The sequence below is a fragment of the Narcine bancroftii genome, chromosome 9 (genome assembly GCF_036971445.1).
Source record: "Narcine bancroftii isolate sNarBan1 chromosome 9, sNarBan1.hap1, whole genome shotgun sequence".
NCBI lineage: Eukaryota > Metazoa > Chordata > Chondrichthyes > Torpediniformes > Narcinidae > Narcine > Narcine bancroftii.
In genome coordinates this window covers 117,986,268-117,992,725 of record NC_091477.1, presented here as the reverse complement: position 1 = coordinate 117,992,725, position 6,458 = coordinate 117,986,268, and positions in this window count along the sequence as shown.

The following is a 6,458-nucleotide window of genomic DNA, read 5'->3' as shown; positions in this document are numbered from 1 at the left end:
TGAATATTTATCCTCCACTTATCTTAGGTATTTATTGCCTTTTTAACAAGATTTCAGCATCTGCTTTTTCTGCATTTCTCTGTAACTACGTTCTCTGGATGAGTAAAGACCGATGAATCTTGGAGGTTCTTAAAATTAATCATTTGGGAGTAGATTAGAAGCAGGTGTTTACATTTCTAGGGTCAGGAAATACTAGAAAGTCCAGTCTGCTGCAAGAAATGTTAGCTAAATGTGCAGAAATTAATGACAAGCATTCCTGTACTTTATCAGCCCTCCTTTTTGTTTAAAATTAAACACTCGACTAAAGTTGAGCTTCAAATATCAACTTTAAGAGTAAATATCACAAATAAATTTTAGAAAAACGCGGGTTTCTGGCAAGATCTACTGCAACTCATCATGTCATTAAAGCAGTAATGAAAAGAGGATTGTAGCACTCATCCAGTGTCTTGGTTGTTGGGCTGCACTCTTGCCTCTAAGTGGGTTCTCCAGAGACTTCAGCAATGAGACGTTGGCTAGTTCTCCAGGCCACAAGAGTGGTTGTGTTGCGAGCGGTGCCTCCGCTGAGATCCGCCATGAAATTAAAACCCTCATTGTACTCTTGAGATGATTGTTGTGCACTATCCCACGGTGGGATTTGAAAAGGAGCTCGGGTTGCCGACGGATGGATCAGGAGTCCAGGCGGCTGTGGAGGCTGCAGGAGAACTGGAGGTAAATCCACGGGCACTCAGCGACTCTATTTTTAAAAAATTTAGACGTACAGCAGGGTAACAGGCCATTTCGGCCCACGAGCCCGTGCCACCCAATTTACACCCCATTAACCTACACCCCCGATAAGTTTCTGAATTGCCAGTTAATGAAGTAGACAAAGAACGGAAGGAGGAAACCGGAGCCCACAGGGAAAACCAACGCAGACACGGGGAGAAAGTACAAACTCCTTACAGACAGCGCGGGATTTGAACCGCGGTCCTGATCGCTGGTGCCGTAACAGCGTGGCGCTGACCGTTACTCCAGCCATGCTGCCCCTCATGGGATTCTCTTTTGCTTCTCTTTCTCTCTTACTGAAAGGCTTGCTGGTTGACACGAATCGTGATTCTTTGTCTAGCTTATGGCAGACAGAACACAATTTTGTAGTAATTTTATATGTTCTGCATTATTACACGACAATCAAGGAATCTTGTATCTAGATTGATGCTGGTTATTTTGTGCAGAGGTGAAAGGAAAGGATAACATTTCAATGCAGCTGTCCAGATGTAAAATAATCTCTGAGCATTATTAGGATTTTTTTGCAATTTGAGGGCTTGTTATAGGGAGAGAATGGATAGGCCGGGCTTTTTATTTGGATGACGTGGTTAGCATTGGATTTAGCACAATGCTATTTCAGTGCTAGCGACCTGGGTTTGAATTCGGTGCTGTCTGTGAGGAGTTTGTACGTGGGTTTCCTTCGGGATCTCTTGTTTCCTCCCACCCTTCCAAATGTACGAGTTAATAGGTTATTGGTGTATTGCGGGGCTCGGACTCGTACGCTAGAAAAGACTGTTACCATGCTGCATGTCTAAATTTCTTCCCTGGGGCGCAGGAGGCTGAAGGCTGACCGTATGGAAGTCGAATGGAACATGGATAAAGAGAACAATCTGTCTTTTTCCCAGGGTAGTCGATTCTGGAAGACAGTGGTTTAAAGAGATTCAGGAGGATCCTGAGGGGCACCTTTTCATTCAGAAGCTGGTCTATATCTGTTACAAGCTTCCAGAGGGAACCGCAGAAGTGGCGATGTTCATAAGGCATTTGGACAGCTCTAGGGACCAGAAGGGTTTCGAAGGATATGGACAAAATGCAGGCAAATAGGAACATTGCTGAATACCAGCTTGGTCAGCAGGGAGAAATGGGACAAAGTGCCTTCTCCCTGCTTGTGACTTATGAATGATATTTGACATGACGCAAGGAGAAAGTTAGCACATGCTGGGGAGTGTAATGCTCAGGCCTAGAAATGTTGATGACCCTTTACTTCACATGGATGCTATGTGACCTGCTGAGTTTCTGTAGCATGTCTGTGTGTTCCACTTGACTTGAAAGTCTGTGAGACAATTTCTGCTAATGGCGAATCTGTCTCCCTTACGACAGATTACAACGAATTTCAGGCAATACTACACCTGCTTTATTACTCAATAATAGAAAGATCTTGAATCTTGACTGCATCATGCTTTGGTATGGAGACCCCAATACCCTCAAGCATAAAGCCCTGCCAAAAATAGTGGGTGCAGCCCAGAACCTCTCAGGCAAAACCCTCCCCACCATCAAAAACATCTACAGGGAATGCCTCCGTCGGAGAGAAGCAGCGATCATCAAGGATCCACACCACCCAGCACACACTCTGTTCTCGCTGATACCATCAGGAAAGAGTGGTATAGGTGCTGCAAAACTCGCGCCACCAGGTTCAGGAATAGCTGCTACCCCTCCACCATCAGACTCCTCAATGACAAACTCAATCAGGGACTCATTCAACTGTTCTACCTCGATACTTTATTGATTTTTTTTCTATCTGTATCGCACACTCAGTTTGTTTTCTTTGTTTACATGTGTACGTTGAGTATGATTTTGTTTTTGCTCTACCAATAAGTGGTAATTCTGACTTGCCTAAAAGTAAAAGAACCTCAGGGTTGTACGTACTCTGGCAATAAATCTGAAATCTGAATATTGAATCTTGAAATGTTAACGCTCTCCACAGACACATGCTGATCCGCTGAATTCCTGCATTTCTAGATTTTATTTTGGGTTTCTGGTATATCTGCTGTATTTCCTATACTGGGGCTCTCTGCACATCCTGAAAAAAAAACAGCTGCATCGCAACACTGAATGATTTGCTTATTTTTGATACTGCCGGCTAATGTTGGATTACACTGCCCAGGAGTCATCTGGAGTTTGCATCATTTCTTTTAAGACAACAACATCACAAGTCAGAACTGATATCAGTGACCTAGCAATGAACTGTGTTGGGCTGGATCCTGTGACAACATCACAATGTTAAATGCAAACTTAACATCAGGATGGGCAATAAAAGGCATCGTTTTATCTCTTTGGTGTGAAGAAGGAAGAGAGGTGACTTCATTGAGGTTGACAGGATTACGAGAGGCACAGATCGAGTGGAAAGCCAGTATCGTTTTCCCCAGGGTGACAGTAGCAAACACCAGAGGACATCTGCATGAGGTGATGGGAGGAAAGTTTAGGGGAGATGTCAGGGGTAAGTTTTTAACACAGAGAGTGGTGGGTGTCTGGAATATATTGCCAGGGGTGGTGGTGGTGGAGACTGGTACCTTAGGGACATTCAAAAGACTCTTAGCCAGGCATATGAATACAAGAAAAAAATGAAGTTTTATGGGCGAGAAGGTTCTCTAACTTTTGGCCAAACTTTTACTTACATTCCTGAAACCATCTGGTATCCGGATCAGCTTCCCGTTACATGCATTCTCTAGAGTAGTGGTTCTCAACCTTTTTTTTCCCACTCACATACCACTTTAAGAAAACTATTCCCTATGCCATCAGTGCTCTGTGATTAGTAAGGGATTGCTTATGTGGGTGGAAAGAAAAAGTTTGTAAACCACTGTTTTAATCGTCCCTCATTGACTCGTTATGTGCTCGGTCTCATAACTCCAAAGGAAATGGGCCAAGGACAATTTTTCTCAAGCAAAATATTCCAGTAACAATCGGATCTAGAGCAGTGATTCTCAACCTTCCCTTCCCACTTACATCCCACCTTAAGCAATCCCTTACTAATCACAGAGCACCGATGGCATAGGGATTACATAAAATGGGATGTGAATGGAAAGAGAAAGGTTGAGAATCATTATTCATTCATGATCTTGACCACCTCCACCAAAATCTCCTCTCAAATACCTCAGCCTCTCCATTCTCACCCTACAGCTGAAATACCTCATCTGTGGCACCATACTGGGGTTAACTAAAATATCCACCCTCTCTGGCATCTTCGTGTCCTTTCTGATGAATTTTGGTTGTATGTTCCGGAGCCTTCCTTTCCTTCTTTAAATTTAATCTGACCACCAGAGAAAATCAGTACAAGATGAGGGGAGATAAGTTTAGATGACAAGTCAGGGATAGGTTTTTTTTAACACGGAGAGAAATGGGTGTCTGGAATGTGTTGCCCGTGGTGCTGGCAGAGGCTGGGACATTTAAAAGTCACTTAATCAGGTACATGGTTGCAAGAAAAATAGGGTTAAGTGTGTGAGGTGGGGAATTGCACAACATTGTGGCCAAAGGGCCTGTACGGTGCTGTAAAGTTCTATGAGCCACTCCCTATGTTCCTAGCGAGACAAGCTAAGCTTTCATTAAAGTACATTTGAGTTAGAAGCCAGACATTCCTGCATTGCCATTGCATGAGATTATGGTGACTGTAACTTTAACTCTCCAATGCACAGCAACCTTTCACCCCTTGGTTATCAAGTATACCACTATATACTGCACCAGAAATTATTCACTCAATAAAAGTCCTATTCATCTCTTGTTCATGCAGACAGCAGGCCATTTATGGATCAAGCTGCCAGAGGAAGCTGTCGAAGAGGGTATAATTGCCACATTCAAAAGCCATTTGGATTGAAGTATGGGCAGGAAGGATTTAAAATACGGGGCAACTGAGGGCACTGAGAGTGCATTTATCCTCAAGGCACCAGGACCAACTCGTGGATACATCATGACTCGAATAAAGACATGAGGTCAAACACAAAAGTCTGTGGATACTGGGGTTTAGTGCAATGCACAGATGTGCTGGAGAAACACAGCAGGTAATGCAGCTTCCAGTGGATGTAAAGTGGAACCAACATTTCGGACCTGAGCTCTTTGTCAGCATGACAAAGCCACGTGTCCTTCCCAGCACCTCCATCCCCCAGGTCACTCTCTCCCCTTCCCTATACCTCTCTCCTTTCTTACACCTCTCCTCCCCAGGTCACTCTCTCCCCTTCCCTATCCCTCTCTCCTTTCTTACACCTCTCCTCCCCTTCCATTCCCTCTCCTATGAGGGAACCGACCCCATCACTTCTCAGCTTTTTTTTCTCTTCTACCCGCCCACCTGTATCCACCTATTAGCCTGTCCTCCTTCCCCTCGCCCCTTCCTCCCTCCTCTCTTCATCCCCTCCCTCCACCTTTTCATTCAGCAGCTTCTGGCTCATACCTGATGAAGGGCTCAGGTCCGAAACATTGGCCACCCTTTACTTCCTATAGATGTTGTGTGACCCGCTGAGGTTCTGCAGCACATTTGCCCACATAAACCCACAGTCTTTACCATAGCACATGTTCAGGAGCGGTGCAGGGGGGGTATAAGCTCCCATTTCAATCTGTTCCAGCAACATCTGTGCAGCCAAGTGAAAGGCATGTCCAGGAGGACGGAGAGAAAGTAAGGTTTAAGGAGCGAATTCCAGAGCTCAGGCTCTTCCCTGCTTGAAGCACATTGGCACTTTTAAAACCTAAGTTGTTCAAAAAGTCATGACATTTTGCAACCACTGTTTGGTGTGGAGACACCAACACTCAAGACAAGAATAAACTCCAGAAGGTTGTTAACTCGGCCTGTGACATCACAGGCATCAGACTTCACTCCATCGAGGATGTCTACATGAGGTGGCATCTTAAGAAAAGTAGCCTCTATCCTCAAGGATCCCCACCACCTTCTTCACTCTGCTACTATCGGGGAAAAGGTACAGGAGCCTAAAGACAAGGATTCAGTGGCACAAGGACAGCTTCTTCCCCGCTGCCACCAGATTCCTGAATGATCAATGAACCAAAGGCACTTTGACTCTTTGTAGTTTATATAAGAATATTTACTGATGCTGCAAAACAACGAATTTCGTGACTTGTTCATGACGATAAATTCTGATAAAGGTGAACACAACTTGCTGGAGGAACTCAGCAGGTCGAGCAGCGTTTCAGTAGGAGAAAAGGAACGGTCGACGTTTTGACCCAGTTTCAATTAAGGGATTTGACTCAAAATGTCGACCATTATATTTCTCCCATGGATCTCGCTCGGCCTGTGCTGAGTTCCCCCAGCATGTTGTTTAGCTTCAGATTTCAGTGCCTGCAGAATCCTGTATTTCACAGAAGATTGAGAGAGGGAACATATTTTACTGTATTCCAAATATGAGAAATCTTTGGTTTAGATCCCTGGCGAGATGGGAACTAATCCAAGTGTTTGAAGTATGTAAATAACAAGTTAAACTCACAAGAATGTTACCTAAAAATACTGTTTCAGGATCTTTTAGGAAAAGTACCTTGACATTCTGGCCTGCATAAGATCCAGTGAAGAACCGTGTGATTAACTGTGTGCCCAAGATGCTGGCGCCCCTGCTCGATGGTGGAATGAAGGAGTGCAGTTTCCAGGGGAGCAGCAGTCTGGCACTGGGCCACCAGAAATGGAGAGAACACACCCCGTTGAGAAGGAAAAATGGAAGACCCTACAGTAC